Below are 19,882 nucleotides of genomic sequence, written 5' to 3' on the forward strand. Positions count from 1 at the left end.
TCTATCTATCTATCTATCAATCAATCTATCTTTGTCTAACCAATTTTGCTTGTCTCATTCTTTAGAGGGGTACTATGTACATTTTGACACATTGTCCCGTTACCATTTTCTACAACTAATCTACAATTTGCCTCTACTGTCGCTCTCCCTGCAAGTAGAATTCTGGGAAAATCCAAGCTTGTGAATTGCATGACAATAATCCCCTCTTCTAGGGTTTGGTTTGTTTGTCATCAAGATTACGGAAAAAATACTGGTCTGATTTTCATGAAACTTGGTGGAAGGGAGTGGCATGGGCCAATAGGGGAAGCCATTACATTTGGGAGTGGATCCAAATCATATACACACAAATTATTTTCCACAATTTTTTCTTCAAGATTGTAAGATAGGGCATGGCCTTGGTGGAGATATGTGCTCTCTGAGTGCCCTTCTGGTCATATCTATGCGATTAGGACTCAGGTCTCTCAAAAATAACTACTATGATCCTTACCTCCAGTTAGAGCCTTTTGTTTTGTTCATTACCCCGCTAGCCCAAGCCGTTCTTGGCAGGACAGCGTGAGTGGTCTGTATTCTTGGGTTCTTTTGATACCGTAAACCTGGGTTTTCAGTTCTCACTCAGCACCTTTTCTTGAAGAAAACCATCTGTGCAAAGGATCAAACGGCCAAGAAGGAAAGAGGCTCCGTCTCACTGCAGCGGAGGTTAGGCCATGGCCCGATGTTTTGCATAGTTCAAGGCCAAGAATTCTGGTTATGGACTTACAATAAGGGAGGAATGGTAATGTATGTGTAAAAGACAAAGGAGTGATGGGACTTTAATTTCCCTGAATCCCTCAACAGTGATGATAAGACCAGAAGGATGAAGGATGACATTTATTTGTTCACTTTTTCAAAGCCTTAATGAGGCTTACATAAGGGGATGGAGCTTAATATTGCCAAAAACACAGGAACTGGCCCCTGTTTTAGCTATAAGAAGATGTAATAAATATTTTTCATACCAGGTTTCTTTCTGTTGCCAGCTGCTGTCATACATTAGTGGTTCAGTATAACCTGTAGCTTTTACATGTGAAGGTGTTGTGGTTTGGGGTTTTGTTGGGGGTTATTTTCCCCGTTTGGCCTTCCCTGTGTTTTTGTCTCTGTTTTCTTCCCAGCCCTGTGTGGTTCTCTGTCTTGTGATTCCCGGTAAGTGTCTGTTTGTTCTACTTCCTGTTCTTTTGATAGTCAGCTTCCTGTCTTGTCTTGTCTTGTCTAGTCTAGCTTCACTTTGTTTGTCTGATTGTCCAGCCCCGCCCTAATGTGATTCACCTGATGTCTCACCTGTTCCCCGTTACCTCATTACCTCCTGTATTTAACCCCAGTGTTTCCTTTGTCTCTTGTTGGATCATTCTAGTTTTGTTAGTCTGTTTGCCGTCGTCCTGTGACCTGTCAGCATTGCCAGTCCATGTGGTATGTTTGTCTTTTCTCCTGCCTTCCTGCCCGACTGTGACTGCTTGTTCCTTTTTTCCCCGTGAGTTTTTCCTCGTGACGTTTACCCTGCCTTGCCATCGCCTTCCCCCCGTTTTGGATTGTGGATTCTTGGATTTTGGTTTTGTTCCCTGTGTTTGGTTGGACTGTTAGCTGCAATAAACTCTGCTTTAGTTCTCTCCTACTGCTCTGCATTTGGGTCCTCCTTCCTGCACCATAACAGAAGGGTCTCATCCCAAAACACTGTATTTACTTTGGTGAGGTTTTGCTATTTTAAATTGATCACAGACGTAATTGACTCTGTCCAAGAAATTAATGGAACTGACTGTTCCTAGTCAAGTAAGGTTGGGTATACAGTACATGTAATAATTATTTATATAAACTATTTAAAAATTAATTATATAGAGTATATAAATTATGCAGATTTGGTATGCACAAGTAGGAAAGAACTGGATAGAAGAGCAACAATCAACTCTCCCTAGGCTATTAATAAGATCTGTGCTCTCAACTCTGATCTAAATCTCTCCTGTAGTCAGGTGTGCTGTGCAATCTGCGATGTGGAAGAACATGCAACCTGTAGCATCTTGCAGTGTTTCTTTCACAGATGAAAACACTAAGTCTGCTCTGGTCTAGAAAGTTGGAGACAGACACAGCAGAGCCAAGTATCGGTGACCAGAGCAGACGTTGTATTGTCGTCCACAAAACATCTGAAAATGTATTTAAATGAAATGAGCTGGTTTGACCATAGAGACGGAAGAAATATGCTCTAGGCCTTCTCCCTGAATTATCTTTCTTGCTCCCGCCCAAAACACAACTGACCAATAAGCCGAACGTTCTACTACTCACCACTAAACTAAAGGGAGACTTTGCATACAGCCCGATCCGGTTGGGGAGAGTTCTAGCCCGACAAGGCTCCTCTCTTTACCCTGTCTCTCTTGGTTTTGCTGTAATAGTTTTAGACAGCTGGGGGACTTCCTTTGACACACTGAGCTCCTCTGTCCTCTATCTTTCTATCTTTTCATTTATGTGCATCCATGTCCCAGAAATGCGTGTTACTAACCTAGCTCTGGGGAGTCATTCCCCGGAGTCCTTATGTTCTTTTTACCCCAGCATGTTCCCTTGGATCAGGGATACTCCAAAATCATGGTAGCAGCTGTCGCCATGGTCCCGCTACACGTTCTGCGGTGCCATGTTCATCTGCTACACTCTGCGGTGCCCAGCTACATCCTGCTGTGCCTTGTAATGCCGCACAGCGTCCTGCTATGCCATGAACTACTACAAAGAACTGCTACAAACTATTTTTTCTATTTTTGTTATTTCCGCTAACCCCAACTGGCCCGTCAGACGCCGCCTACCAAGAGCTTGGGTCTGTCCGAGGTTTCTGCCTAAAAGGAAGTTTTTCCTCACCACTGTCGCTCTGTTGCTTGCTCTGGAGGAAACTACTAGAACTGTTGGGTCCTTATAAATTCTGGAGTGTGGTCTAGACCTACTCTATCTGTAAAGTGTCTTGAGATAACTCTTGTTATGAATTGATACTATAAATAAAATTGAATTGAAATTGAACTACTCAGTCTCCCGGCAAACCTGGGAAAACGTTTCAAGTCAAGTGTTAGATGAGAGAGTTGATTCTCCAAAGGAAATCAGGCATCTCCACACAGCCCCATAAATGGGAAAAATAACTGGGAATGTTAATGGATGAAATGTGCTGTGCTGTTGCATGACACAGGCTCCATTCAAACTTTATGGTCTGCACCTTGATGTAGTGCACCGCCCAGATATGCGGGAACAATTTGTGAAGTAAATAAATCCAGGAGGGGTTTGTGTTTTTACAGTAGCAGGAGGCATACTGTATGTACTGCACATTCAAATATGCCAAAAATGTGAAAAGCTCTTCTACCGGTGCCACTAAACATGTTCAGTCTGTTGTATTTGAAAGCGGTGGATAGAAATAGAATGCACTTTAGGCCCCGCCCCAACGGAGGGGAAAACAACTGTCCATCTAATCAACAGAAAATTGCTGAAAAGCTGCTGTGTGATGATATGCACTACCAACAACGTAAAGTGTACGTTTTTATAAGCTGTCAAATCGAAAAACTCAGCTTTTATGAAGTCAAAAGTGGATACAGACATGTGGAATCAGCAGAGACTGTGGGACTGTGAGATCCTGACAGACGTTACGTTAGCGTTAACTACGTTTTTTTTTACCAAGTTACACTAATTTATTTCTTATGTTTCTGTAAGCATTTTGCACACATTATGCAACCTGTGTTATAGTGGAATGTGGATGTATCAGAAAGCTATAGTATTATGTTTTTCAACTGCCTTAGCTTGCCAACATATAGCTAACATTAGCTTATTAACAGCTAACTTGTCATCTATGGTAGACATGCTGAAAGTGCCCTTAGTACGCTCCTTTTCTGCGTCATATTTGTACTCTTGGGGTCTACTAGGATAGGTTTACATGCTTTGATGTTAAAAAACATATGTTTTTCATACTGTTAGGGTTTAGGGAAATGGTGGACCCCAAAATGCAGAAACAGCAGGAAGTGGTGAGCCTGAGGATTTAATAAAAATAAAAAAGTGATTCAACCAAAGGAGTCCTGAAGACAGCAAGCAATTTTTTTTCCAAAATGTAGAGGTAGCCAAAATAACAGGAATCACAAAAAAACTGGAACACCGAGCCAAAGGGGGTAGACTCCACACACTAACACCCAAATCAATACAATGATCTGACAACAGACAAAGACAACACAGAGACTAAATACACAAGGCAATGAGGGTGAAACAAGGGACAGGTGACACGAGGGCTCAGGAACAGGTGAGACACATCAGGGTGGGGCAGACAATCACAAAGTCTGGAAACACAAGGCCGGAAGTAAAACAAAACATGACATGGGGGAAAACGGACTACAAAATAAAACAGGAAACTGAAACTACATAAACTGAATAAAATATTCACAACCATGACACATACGCCCATTGCTGCAGCTTCTTTGTCTGAAACAACAGGCTTGTTCGAGATGAACTGCGCCTCGCCTGTAGAGTTGGACGAGAGCAGGCGGCAGCAGCCGGGGGCGGTGACAAACAGCTGGTGGAAAGTTCGACAGTTTCCAGCTGATCCCAGCAGCCTTCATGCTGAACAGGAAGTCAAAGAAAGACTCACATCCCTCTTACATCCCGTTGCTCATTTTGATTTAATAAAATGTTATCAGACACATATACCAGCTGGTACAGTCTCCAGTTGTTTTTATTAAGACAGAGTAGCTGTCAAAATGCTGTACATGCAATCTGTTGCGGATGTTAAACAGACTGTACATGGTCCGTGATCTGAACAGATTTAGTCTCTCTGACTTTGAAACCTAACTAGTTTCCCAGCACGCTCTGGGTCCGCATGGGTCTTTCAGGCGGCCCGGGTCTCAAACCTGCAGCTGCCTTGATCTCGTGAGATTACCGTTGCACCCATGTACACGACGTCAGTGCAAGTCGGGATCAAGTCGGACACAAATCTAACCGGCATGCAACGGGTAGTGATCGATTCTGCGTAGACCTGGCTCATCTCGAACAAGCCTATTCTGTTTGAGCTCTTGGCCCGCCTTCCTGAAGAGCCCAGTCCGCTCTAATCAGTCAACTGGCCCACTCTGTTTTGATTGGTCAACCAAATTCAAACAAGCCTCTGGGCAGGCTGTGCTTGGCACTCCTAATTAATGACATCAGTAATTGAGGAATTTCAAACATGAATGTGTCCCAGGTATTCTTAGGCAGTTGGGAAAAGTGCTTTTCGTGTTGTTTTTTTGTACTTTATACATCTGTTACATGCACAAAAAAACCATTTAGCACACAAAAAGAGGAAAAATCAAAAGCACAATATGGGTTCTTTAAATCTCATGTTTTGAGCTAGCTACAGGCACTTTGTTAGTGTTTCAGACGTTAGTTGCACATTGTGGGGTTGATGGTTTTCCCTCTGGTGGGCGTGGCTTTCAGCGCTGTCTCTACAGAGCTAAGCCTCTGGTCTGCATCCAGCTGAAAACATGTTTTTTTGTGCAATGCAAAAGCCATTGTAAATGATGGATTTTACAGTGCAGGAGTAGAGTTACATCCTATGTAAAAAGTCCCTTATAGATGTGCAAGTGCATTGTGAAGGCAATAATCATTTTGTCAGTCGGGCTGCGGGAGCATGCGGTCAGAACAACTCTCACACGTAATGTAAAGTCTACCCATCTCCTCTCTCTCTCTCTCTCTCTCTCTCTCTCTCTCGCTCTCTCTCCACCCAGCTACCCTCTTTTTCCAGGATAAACAGACTGGGCTCGGACCCTCCACCTTGCTGCAGCAGTTAACATCAGCCTCCATGAAACACAGCGAGACCGCATCAGCCCCAGACGAGTTTTACAAGCCCTTCGCTCTCTGTCCTTCCCTCCATTAGCCCGCCTCTTTTCCCCCAAAGGCCCCGTTCCCCATCCCAGACCACTCCCCTAGGCCCCATTAGCACTCTCAGGTTGAGGTTTTACTTTAAGAAAATGTTCTTTTATGCACAGCTGCTCCAGAGACAGAAATCTTTTCAGTAGGCTGGAGCTAAAAATCAGCATTATTTTAAAGTTAGCAAGCTTGAAATCCTAACCAACCATTGGGCAGCATGGTCGCACGGTGGCCTCACAGCAAGAAGGTTCTGGGTTCGAATCCAGATGGTTCCGGGCCTTTCTGTTTGAAGTTTGTTTGTTGTCACCATGTTTGCGTGGGTTTTAGATCAGATCATGTCTGGAGTTAGTCCCCGGGCGCTGCCCACTGCTGCCTTGAGGGATGGGTTAAATGCAGAGAATGAATTTCACTACATGTATGTGTATGTGACAATAAAGTACCTTTACCGAAGTAGGAACAGGGAGGGTCAAGTGGTGCTTTTTTCTCTGATTAATGTCAAGCTGTTAAAAAGCTGTAATTGCTGTTTGGTGTACGCTTTTTTCTTCCTACCCTGGCAAAACAGTATCAGAAAGTTGACCAGAATGCATTGCTGCTTAACAACACTGTAGCAGGAGTATGAGTGTTCAAAAAAACACAAATTACTCTCTCTTCCGATTTTGGATTCAAATTTATATACTCAAGTCCATGTTAAGATTGTATGGAGTACAAACAGTGTACCATAGAATAATGACAATGTAATGGCATCTGGCAGTAATAAACAAAGGTAATTAATTACTCAAGAAAGTAGCTTAGTTACGCCCCTTTTGTTTGATCTGAATGTAATTTATCTATTTTATTTATTAATTTATTCGACAGGGACAGTGCACATATTTAACATTGCTGCAAATGCACCAGAATTAGCCAAAAGGCTATCATCTGTTGTCCCTGGACTGATCTTAAAATTGTCTACCTAAAAAACAACAATAAGAAGATAACATTCAACAGTACAAATATAAAAAGCAGTAAAACAGAGAGAACTCTTCAAATGCCGTTGATAAATACAGTGTACAAGTTTGCTAACACAGACATTAGGGTAAAAAATGAATACTGCACATTGACACAACAGAGACACAAGTGGCAGCCCGGTTGGGTTGAGGGAAAATACATATTCTTGTTAATGCTGACATCTCTGATGTGTTATGAACCAATTTTGTTTGATGTTTTTTGAACAGAGTGTATGTGGTGAGTTCTCTGATGTTCTGAGGGACCAGTCCCGGGGTGCTGTGACTGAGAAGGCACTCTCACTAAATGCACTTCTTGCACCCTCGTGTTACTCTATGTGTGGTGTTCCTGATGCTTACAAACTGACTGAGTTGAGATGAAAGACCATGGATGATTTTGTATAACAGACAGAGGTTTGAATACTTGATGATTAGCTGCACTAATCAATATTTGTATGTGGCCAAGCCCAATTACAGCTATAAGATTTGAATTGCAATGACCCCTTTAAGTTCCATACCATACCAGTGGTGTTTCCATACTGGACAAGATGGCGGCAATATCATTCATGTGCAGTGATAAATAAAATGCAGGTTAACACTGAATGAGTATTTTCGTGTTTATTGTTCTATGTGTACCGTCGTTTTTGGAACCAAACCTATGGAGGGTCGGTGGTATATAACGCTTATGCTTAATACATTTGGTACCCCTAATTTGGCAGGTGGCCCCAGCCTGGTCCCTTTATTTAAAATTGGAACTGCCACTGTTCCCCAACGGAGCTTTAACCAATCCAGGAAGATTGTCTTTGCCCTCAGAGACGCTCTGCTCGTGTTTGCAACAAACTGTAAAAACCCAGTGTGCGTCTCGCTTCCTTATAAAACGGAGAGACATTCACATTCCTGGCGATCATCTGCAGTAAGTGTGTAATAGGGGCCTAGAACAAGGGTCCAATAATTTCACCCTGTAGAATGTGGAAATGTAATACACGGGATCTGTTTCAAAGTTATATATATATATATGCATAGTAATAGCGACGCCAGTGTCAAGCATGCAAACGCAAATTAAAGGTGAGACTGAAAACTCAGTCTGCGGATTAATGTACTGTGACCACGCCACAGGGTTCTTTTATTTAACGTATCTTCCTCTCCCTCACCCCTTCTCTTCCTCCTCATCTATCTCTCCCTCCCTCCCTCCCATCCTTCCCTTAATGCATCCCTTCGGACGAGCCGGCCACAGCAGAGCCATAAACCTCAGCTCTGGATCTGTCCATCACATCTAATAAAAGTCTTATTCATCCCAGTAAAACCTCAAGCTCCTTTCCCGGGGAATGTTTTTTGGGTGGCAAGGATCCCTGTAAATAATTTGTTACCATGTATTTTACAAATAATCCTCCCGTCCATCTTGTTTCAATCACCGCTTGGAACGGATGATTTGATCCACAGCGTGCGCAGATTGTTACAAGGTGGACTGGCGCTTGAATCAAGGATGGATGCACGCATGTAAGCAAAGAAGAAGACTGTGTGTGCATAATGCATGCTGACCCGTAGGTCAAATTGTCTCCACCTGTTAGTTTGTCTCCTGTTGCTTTTCCTTTTGGCAAATTTTAGGCCACAAAGAATCTTTTTAGCATGCTGTGAATCATACGGTCCTATATAAACAGAACCGTGGAAGTGAGTCTGGATGAAAATATATATGCTGTATAAAAACCTGCTGAAAGGTCAGTGAAGCTGTCATGTATGTTATCTGAAATTTGGATCTATCTGCAGAGTCACTTGCGGGACACAGTGAACAACCGCATTCCACAAGGTGATGAAGTGGAAGTTGCTGGTTTGAATCCCAGAATCCAAAGAAGGAAATGCTGTTCACTACAGTCAGAGTGCCTGTGAACAACAACAGAAATGACCTTTACATAATAACTGTTTTTGCCAAAAAAGAAATGTAAGAAAGGCCAAGAAATGTAATTGCTGCATGGATTATGTTCTGTGTTGTTTTCTTTCTTGGCAGCGGTGGAGCGGTGGATGCTGGGCATGTAACAGTGCAGGACTTTGGGGCCGTGTGGTGGGGTTTAGCCAAAGATGGTACTTTGGCTAAGGTTAGTTTAGAGATACTTTTTAGTTAAATCTGCTATAATATATATTTTATTATGACTGTCCAATGTTTCAAATGACAAAATGATGTTAGCTGGAAGGGAATGCAGCCCCAGTGTGTTTCATGTGGAGTGACTGCGTTTGACTTGCATACAGTAACTTGTGAGGAAATGTGGCCTTTTGTGCTCTGATGAATTTGGTATGCAGTAAACACACCAGTCATAATTTAGTTTTTCTAAAAATTCAACTTGTGGCAATTTTAGAATCAAGAAACAGTGGGAGTAACAAGTGAACTAGCTTTAATAGTGAGTTTTTATTGAAGTGCTGTGTAGTGGGTACAGACTTTAAGCAATAAGAAACTTTAAAGTGTTACATTTGAGGATGGAATGTGGGTTCCACAATTTGTACTAGATCCCACTTTAACCACTGCTTATAGTAATGAACCAACAAAAAGAAGAAGCACCTGAATCAGCAGCTCCCATCAACTTTACTGGGATTGATAGGGAATTTCAGGTCCTTTTTTAGCTGTCTGGTTGCAACTTTACTGTTTTGGTTCGCTCTCCTACTGCTGTTTTTGGCCGCAGCAGGCGGCTGTTTTCAGACAAAAAGCTATAAAAACCCACTGTACACTACCTGCTCAGCACTAAACAGCAGAAAACGGAGCGTTTTCAGGCAGTGAAACCAAACTTTAAAATCAGGAATCATGCTACATTCTCAGATACTTTCATTACCGTTTCCTCATTATGTTAAAAAAATAAAACATTTTAATTGGTTGCCATTAAATGGCATAATTTCTATCAACCGTATTTGCTGCTTTGACTTGTGTTTTCAGTGACATTTAATGCAACTGGATGTCATCACTTTTTAGTTGTTGTACACATGGGTTGCTTTGACTGCTTTGAGTGAAATATGTTAAGAGAAATCATTTCAACTCTATAATGCTTTTAAATATTTCCAAACGACTGGAATGCAGCTCGTAATGCCTATACGTTGTATAGTTTAAATACCCTGAAGAGATGGAGATTCAATCATTGATGTTGCATGATAGTGTGATATTTCTCTGAGTCCCAGCTCCTCCTGCCTCAGTTATACTATGCTATTGCAGTACATTGAGGCAATCATTTAAATATTCCATTAACTGCTTTTTCTCCATTTTCTTTGCCGCTTTTACTATTTGTTAGTTGGTATGCCAGTGATGACATCATCCAAATGCATCCTGTGATCTAAAATTTAAAATGTGTTAACGGAGTGTGTGCAACACCAGAAGATGGCAGTGCAGAGCTTCCGTTGGCGTCAGTATTCCAGCCCGGCATCGTCCTACCCATCCCACAGCTTCATGTGTGTATCAGAGCCTCTCAGCCGAGGGCTTGGCCTCTACAGTACATCTGGGTAGTAGAAGGGAATCGTGTTGCCGGCTCAGTAACATTCTTCAATTCATTGTCTGTCCATTAAGTTGGGCACACTTTTTGCATGTATGTGTGTTTAGTGTGTGTGTGTGTGTGTGTGTGTGTGTGTGTGTTAAAGATGAATCAGTCTAGTTCTGTCTGTGTTTGCTCGGCTATTACCGGAGCAGACAGACCATCTGATTGCTAAAAATGTATGCCCTACTAGTGTGTGTGTGTTCCTTTTCCGTCTGCATGTGGATGTATAGATGTGTGCTGTAATTTCATATGTGTGCCATTATTAGGACCCTGTTCGCTGTTGTAATTGTTTATGCACAGACAGAACCGAAGTGGAATCTGGTAAGGCAAGGCAAGGCAGCTTATATATGTATATATATACATATATATATAGCACATTTCAGCAACAGGGCAATTCAAAGTGCTTTACGCAAAAACAGTAAAACAGAAAAAAGCACAAGAATCCTCAAAAGAAAAGAAAAAAAACAAAAATTCATGAAATAGATAAAACACAAGTGTAAACTTGAGACTACCTTCACACTAATTAGTGAATGCTAGTGCTACCTTTCGTGATCACTGTCTGTGTCACAACCCTTCTCGACTCTATTTTTTGAGACGTTACCTTTCGTCTCCTTGGACTCTTCTTCACACTAATTAAGCCAATTTAGTGCTGCCTTTCGTGTCTATTTTCGACACTACACATTCACACTTTTTCTTTAAAGTGCTACCCTTTGAGTCTGCCTTTCTCTGTCTTTCTCTGTTTTTCTCTGTATAAAAAAAAACAAACACACTGACTGGGGTCAGAACAACATCACTTCGCCGGGAAATACACATATTGTGAAAGAACGCTACCATATAAAGATGTACAGACTTAAAAGTGATTATATGCAACACATTCTCAGGAACTGAGATGAGACTTTGTGTGATATGCCACAAAATTAGGCAACCGCTGATGAGTTGTTTCGAGTTAAGATCCGAAACAGATCAAGGTTTGGATTAAAAACACTCCCTGGACAAAAAACTTCGCTCCCTGGGTTAAAGGCCCTGTGTTTTTTGACACCAACCTCCTCTCTATGCGGTCCAGAGCGCTATTATACAGCAGCAGTCAATGGGGCGCATACAGCGAATTACAGAGCTTTACTTTTCGTAGCTACATGTACGAATGGTTCATAAAAACTGGAATCCAACCCTGTCAGGAACCCATATCAAAGTATGATTATTATTGTTAATTATTTTACTTTTAGTCTTGGCCTGCTGTAGTTTGACCATCAGCTGATAAAGATTTACTTTAAATCATACCTGCTGCCTCATGTGCCACCTGTACTTCATTTAAACAGTCCTCCACATCGTTGCCTGCATGTAACATCTGGCACATCGGCACGGCCCACTGGAGAGCAGGCTCTGGTTCTACGGCTCCGCCCGCCGAGGTTTAGCTCAGCCGATGTGATTATCTGTGAAGCAACTAAGCTTTAAATTCATCCAATATCAACACCAACAATGTCTAGAGTAATGACAGAGTGGTGAGAGCAACTCAAAGTCTGTCACCTTTACACTCAATTCTGCTTCCTGCAGGGGAGTGCAGCACCCTTCCAAACACTCAGCACTGAAGAGCAGCAGCAGTGTGTGGTTGTGAGCACGCTCAGTTGCTGCCTCTCTGTTTTCTGAGTTCCACAAAATTATAGTAAAAAAGTTATATTGCCATGACAGCCTCTGTTGTGTAAAGGTGGATGTGTGTGTATATGTCTGTTTAATTTAAGTGTGTGTGTGTGTGTGTGTGGTGTGTGTGTGTGTGTGTGTGTGTGTGTGTGTGTGTGTGTGTGACTACGTGAACAGTGTATAGTAGATGTGTGGTGTGTGTGTGCACGCGCGTGTTTGTGTATGTGTTTCCCTCCAAAGACAATTGCCCCAGCCACACAGCTGAGCCGGCTGACGAAGGTTTACGTTTCACTGCAGAAAATGTGTCATCTTTTCTCACTGTGATGGATATTATACCATGCCTCTCCAGGTGCCCAGACTCGTGTGTGTGTGTGTGTGTGTGTGTGTGTGTGTGTGTGTGTGTGTGTGTGGTGTGTGTTTGTGTGTGTGTGTGTGTGTGTGTGTGTGTGTGTGTGTTTCCTGACTTTGTGTACCCTCGCCATACTTTCATTAAATCACAACCCTCAGACATTCTTTTTCTTGACAGAGAGACAGATGATCTTTGTTTCCACAAAGACATTTCTTTGATTTCCGCCAGCGTTTTTTTGTCTCCCAAACCACTGAATGGGATACAAAACATGATCTCTTTTGACTTTCATTCAAAAGCTCTATTGGTGCTCCGGTCGGAAGGCTAGCCTGTATTGTCTTTAGATATGGGCTAGATCGTATGGACCGTGCATGTGGTTTTCTTGGCTTGGTAAAAAAAAGTGCAGGAGGGAGAGGAAGAGAAATGTTGAATAGACATTACCGAAGCCATTTATTTTACATTGCTGAAGGATATCAGTGTCAAGGAGGGATACAGCCCATTTACTGAACCTCTGCTTTTCTAAGTTATTTTGCAATGCACACAGATTTTTGTTCCTGCACTCATTTTTCATTATTTTGAAATGTAAACTTTACAGACCCTGGATTATATTGCCGTTCTGGCTGAAGAAATATGCAATAAAAAAAGAAAAGAAATTAAAAGTATGAATGAAAAAACATGTGGCCAAAACTTCTGAATATGTGATTAAAGGGGTTTATGAATTGTTTATAATGGCTTAGTCTTTGGTCGACTTGTCCAGTATGATGAGTATGATGAGCCCCTGTCAACTTAACTTATTTTGTCTTTTTCAGCCATGCTAGCAGCATGACTCTTGGGTAAGCATCATCAGTAATTCAGTTTGACCTCAAAGTCACACACACACACATATATATATATATATATATATATATATATATATATATATATATATAAATATATATCACCATGGCTGTTGGATGAATGACCACGAAATTTAGTACAGACATTTATGCCACCCCCCACAGGATTTCTCATGGAACCACCATCAAGTAAAAATTCCAAATCATACCATACTTGGGTTTATGGCCAAATACCTGCAAAACTGATGACATTTCCATCCGCCTCATTTGTAGCTACTTTGTCTTTAGTGCTGATTAGCAAATGCTAGCATGCTAACACCCTTACCTAAGATGGTGACCGTGATAAACGTTAAAAAACACGCACATCTTGTGCGGGTTCTATGTCCAAAAATTGGGGAGCGTGCCTATGTTCCCACAGCCCTATGTTCCCACATAGTATTTCTCCATAAGTATTTCTGTGACTACAGAGAGTGGGTTCCTCCACAACAGTGGATGAAAGAACGTAAGCATGCAAGGCCGTAGTCTCTCCTATTCAGTGATGGGACAAAGCCAAGTAGAGGAAACTCCAGTTTGATTACGTGAACAGCCCCCCCGTCATTCTATCTCACAACGTAAAAAAAAGAATGCAAGCACGGTTATCGTGAGGAACATAATTAAAGCATGTTGAGTCTTGATGTGATGTGTTCCGTGGGTTAAGTTACAGCCTGCGCTTTATACGCCAGGACTGCTGTTGAGCCCTTGTGTCAAGTATAAAACCAGCTTTGGTCTTACTGTCCAGTCATCAGGAAGAAACTCTCCAATGGACTATTTCATCTCTATAGCATAGTGGCCAATACCCACTTGGTAATAACTTGATAACATTTGCAGGCATGTTTTAAAAAAGAACAATCAGACTTTTTTTGGATCCTTGATGTGCCAAAATCCATAAAGTGTGTAAAGAGTCAAATAAAGAGCTTCTGTTTCTTCCTGTGGGCAGGCAGTGACTGGCAGGAAGCGGAGCTTAACGTCATGCAGCACTGATATGAAAACACAACGCAGCAGAGTGAAGTGAGGATACACAGACTCTCTTTATGGTTATTGTGATGGATTATGGCTCTCTTAAGATACTTTTCATGATGGACAAGACTGAATGGCACCTTACTGCAGTTTTCTAAAGGAGGAAAACAAACTCACATCCAACTATGCGTACTGTTAGCAAAAAAAAACCAGGAATAATATTCAAATTATGCATAAATGTGTTATTCTTCCTGTTCAAAGAGCTACATGGGTACACCGACAAACACAGGGCATTTCAAGTGTTTTGGCGTGTGTCTTCCTTTCAATATTTATGTTCACTATTGTTGTGTATCTGGCTTGACTCCTGTGGTTTTTGATTCATGCGTTTTGTAGCTTGGAGCAAACTCAACCCTTTGGCCATGGGTTTGGACACATCTAATAATCACACAAACACACATAAATATGCACATACCCCCACACACATACAGAAAATACACAATCAGAGGTCCGGTGGGAAGTGAAAAAGAGCATTCCTGTAAAGGGTTTGAACTTATCGACTGGGGAAACTAATTTCAAATGGGCGGTTATTTATTTCCCCCGCTTCAGAGACAGAGTGGTGGTTAGAGAGCAGACTGGGCAAGCTTCCCAGATGAGAACTGACCCGGAGCCTTTTCAACGAAGATGTTCTAGTGGAAGAAATTTCTTGGCCAGAATCGGGCCTTATCAGATACATAAACCGCACAGTTCATGGTTTGGATGACACAGAATAACCTCAGTGGACCAAGCCAAGCATTATCCACATCCATTCCTGGGTTGGTGTATCTAATATTTGTATCTAATCATGCAAAATACTGTTCAAGTGTTTAGTGTGGAACTGATTTAAGTGTGTATTTTCTCTAAGTCCCTGGCTGCAATAGAGGTAGCTGTTGTTGAAATGCTAGTTAGAATTGTAGTATATTTGTTTTTACAGGCTGTCATCACAAGCCTGTCTCAAATCAAACTTATCAATAACCAATTACAGAACAAAATGCAGCTATACTATTAAAAAAAAAAAAAAAACAGTCTTAGATCCTTTAATGTGCTTAAGAAAAAACTGCCAGACAAACCGTCATACATTTATTTATCCTACATTTTGGAACACTGGAACAAGAAATACAGCCTTGTACAAATCTCTCTGCCACAAGCCCTGCTCTTATGTAGTAATTGCAGTGGGCGAGTAGGATTTTAATCCAGTGCAAATCTGTTTTATGTATTATTTGTAAGTAAAAGATTTGAGCGCAAATGGCCTTTCACATTTTGTTGAAGACAGATGTCCCTTGTTAAAAGTAATCTGCACAAATCAAAAACATTATTTCCTTTTTAGTTCTCCTCAAGACAGAGTTTCTATTTCTCTGTGTGTCTTAAAAACTCCAAGTAGAGACAGGTTTAGAATACATTTTTGCATTGTGCAGAAAGGAAAACTTAAGCAAGAGCATAGTCCTTACAGACATACACGCATAAGTAAACTCTAAATAAGAACTTTAAACTTTAAATGAGTAAACTTCTCCAATGTTACATGAAATCCGGTCTGTGGTGTGTTGAGTGCAAACTCATGTCTTTGACTGTATTTGTTTTGTATAATGAATGTTTATGGCTTACATCCACCTATTGTGGAAAATAATTCCCTCTTGGAGGACTATCTATCTCTCTATCTATCTAGATCAATACAAATCTCGGGCTTGAGTGATTTCTTTCATTGTAATTATCTTATGCCAAAGCATTTCATAAAATCCAATGGTTAGAGTCCCAGACAATGGGGAAAATAACAGCTGACAGTGACAAAATGCAATCCAAAGACAAGGTATTACAGTCTTAATCTGTCCTATAGCCAAAATAAATATATATACAAACTCTAATTCCAATGAAGTTGGGGCATTGTGTAAAACGTAAATAAAAACAGAATACAATGATTTGCAAATCCTTTCCAACCTATATTCAACTGAATACACAACAAAGACAAGATATTTAATGTTCAACCTGATCATCATTATAGCAAATATTCCCTCATTTTGCTTGCAACACGTTCCAAAAAAGCTGGGACAGGGGCATGATTATCCCCTAACAGCAACTTCATTGGAATTGGGGTTTGTATAAATATTATAATAATATGATTTGGTTGTTTGGTCTGGCCTATTAAGGACTTGGTCTCAACACACTCTGGTCTTGGTTAGGACTTGGTCTCAGTTTAAGTGGTCTTGACTACAACACTGGTAGTAGTAGCAGCTAGTCAGAGATTAGCAAAGCAATCTTTCTCTCACAGTAATAACTTTTGGTCAAACTAACGTTCCGTCGCTTCTCCATTGTCAAACCAGCCACCGCTGAAATTGGAGACAGACACAAACAGGGTAGAGCAAAGTCTGGGCGAGCAGAGCCGATGCAACATCGCTTGCGAAGCAATATCTGGGAAATGATTGAAATGAAATGAGCTGGTTTGACCGTGGACGTGCAAGCAACAGCTAGTTTGAAATGCTCTAAAGTTATTCATGTATACCTTCTCTTTATTAATACCATTCTTCTGAATTGAAGACAGAAGTGAAAAAAGCAGGATAGATACAAGGCAGACACAATGGTTGCTACTGTGTGTTGAACCGTGTGTTTATAGGTTGTTTGTATTTTCAGACCAGCTCCATTAACAGGCCCCTTACAGAGAAACTCAGCAGGGTTCAGATGTGTTTTGTCTTACTGTTGATTCAAGCTGTGTTACTCTGAGGCGCCACAATCATCATGGGTGGCCATGTTGGGCCCTTGGCACAGCGCACATAAATGCTAACTTACCCTATAGTATATAGTATATAAATAAAAGATGTGTATGTGTAAAAGAAGTGTATGCACTGCATAATCACGTTCTTTACAAACCGCTGTTACTCTGCAGGAACAAACTTCTCAAACATTCATATTGTATGCAGAAAAGCACAAAAACAAGAGAAAAACGTGCTTTTGCTTATTGCATGTTTATATAACCTAAGCACAAATTCAAAGGGACATGCATACTCACTCATGCACACACACACACACACACACACACACACACACCTCCTGCTGGGCCGTAAAAACAAACCGCTGAAAATATGGCATTTGTCTTCTGATTAAACACTCACATTCCAGCAAACTGTGTTTGGCCTGCCAGGCAACAGCCGTCATGTTGACAGTCGGACGTGTCGTTTGTCCGGGTGATCTCTCATGAAGGGAAGCTTTATGGTACAGCCAGCTCCATATAATCAGCTGTAAATGGCCCAAGTGCTAACGAGAACGACGGCACCCTCCCTCCCTTCATACCAGCCAGCTGGGCCCCAGGAGTCAGGAAAGACGGAGACAACAGCTACAGAGGCCGTGAAGAAATGAGGAATGAAAGTGGGTTCAAAGATCCCCAAAAGTCTAATTTATTGACATATAATTGCAATACAGTTAGATCCACAATCATCCGTCTGGAAATTGTTTCACTGGAATGATGATGGCCTCTTGAATGTTAATTTGCTAAAGCTATGCATATGGGATAGTAAAATTAGCCGCCAAAATATACGAGGTTACCTAAAAGTTAGCCATACAAAATACCAAAAAAAAAAAGAAAATCAACCATCTAAAGTTATGGGCTGACAGTGATGGGTCATGTATTTCAAGAAGTGTTTAAACTCCTGTAATAAATCTCTTCCCCTATTTTCATTTAAAGTACAACTAAGAACAAAGAATATATGACCCTAAAGATTTTTGGGGATGAATAAATCTGAACCCTTTGTATGTGACGTCATGCTCCACTCACGCTAATTATGAACACCATGACGCAGGAAGAGCTATGCTGTGTAGACGGACAGCAAGCCAAACGCGTACGTGTTTGTTCGTGTTCGTGGTCTCACATACACAAAGTATCTTCACCAGCTAGCTGCAGTGCTAACCAGCTGTTCTTGCTAACATGTCAACACGATGATGACCCACATCACTTTCATTGGTTATTGACTGACCTAGCTAGCTACATATACCAAAAAGAAAGCTGTTCCCTTGATCATTTGACCTAACCCTCCTGTTGTCCTCGGGTCAAACTGACCTGTTTTACAATAACTTTCTATAACAGAACTATGACAAAAGAACGTTGAAAAAAGTAACAAATGCAGGAAAAAAAATCAACAAAAATATTCTTTTTTTTTTTAAATGCTGAAAAAGTGACCCAAAAAAATTAAAAAAAAGTGAAGAAAAATAACATCAAAAACATTGGAAAAAGCAACAACAAAATGTTAAAAAATAGACTAAAACCTAATTCAAAAAAAAAGAGTGTTTTAGAAGCCGTGTTTTACGATGCTAAAATCACTGATTATTTACATGGAGTCTGGTGGGTTTAGCGAACGCAATTTCGCGGATTTTATGTTTTAAAAAGGATCTTAATCTTTAACAGAAAGGTCGACCTCCTTAGAAATCCTTCCCATAATGTTGTCAGACACTTAGAATATTAATCTGAGTCGTTAGCAGCAAACGAGCACTTTTATGAACGTAAATACAAGCTGGACAACTTAACTATTAACTCCATGCAGCGATCTCGTTTAATACTGGATCACTGTCAAAGGAAAATATGTCTCAGTAGTTTTTGTCGTATCTGATCTCAATGAGCTGTTGCAGAAACAAGCCTGAGCAGTAAGCAAAGCTGTCAGTAGTTCAGTAAACATTACAACATTATGAAATATTGAGACTTTCTATCTTGAAATATTAGACTTTCTATCTTGAAATATTAAGACTTCTATCTTGAATATTAGGACTATAAGGATTTCTACTTGAAATATTAGGATTTCTATCTTGAAATATTGGACTATAAGGATTCTATCTGAAATATTAGGACTTTCTATCTTGAAATTAGGATATAAGGACTTTCTATCTTGAAATATTAGGAATTTCTATCTTGAAATATAGGACTATTAGGACTTTCTATTTTGAAATATAAGAATTCTATCTTGAAATATTAGGACTTTCTATCTTGAATATTAAGACTTTCTATCTTGAAATATTAGGACTATAAGGACTTTCTATCTTGAAATATTAGGACTATAAGGACTTTCTATCTTGAATATTAAGACTTATCTTGAAATATTAGGACTTTTATCTTGAAATTTTAGGACTTTATCTTGAAGTATAAGGATGGATTTTTTATCTTGAAGTATAAGGATGGATTTTTTATCTTGAAGTATAAGGATGGATTTTTTATCCTGAGGTGTAGTGGAATGGAGTAGGAAGTAGAAGCAGGGGTGGGTCTAGGATCAGACCTTGGGGGGCTCAGCCCCTAATAAGAACAGCTCTAGGTCTAGTGTCCCCGTTTTAAGTTTTACAAAAATAAAAACATGATTTGTTTTGGAGGTAAATACGCTTCTGAGCTGAAAATGTCCCCGGATTTTGTCTTAGAAATCTGGTCACCTTATCGTAGTATCCACCGGTCCAATATTAACATAAGATAAGAAGACAGCTAGATGTTGCAATTATGTGTGGATACTACTGATCATTTAGCTACACTCTTAATTTACTGCATGGATTAACGTGTGATAGATAAGTAATGACTGCACTTCCCAGAGCTGGGATGCATCCAGGTATCCTTTACAAAGTGGCATTGGCACACCCAGTGAACAATGGTACAGTATGTGGGTAGCCATGACGACCAAGTCCTTTAAAAACATAGCCTAAGTGTAATATAATCTTTAC

Source organism: Etheostoma spectabile, chromosome 21 (genome assembly GCF_008692095.1).
Source record: "Etheostoma spectabile isolate EspeVRDwgs_2016 chromosome 21, UIUC_Espe_1.0, whole genome shotgun sequence".
NCBI lineage: Eukaryota > Metazoa > Chordata > Actinopteri > Perciformes > Percidae > Etheostoma > Etheostoma spectabile.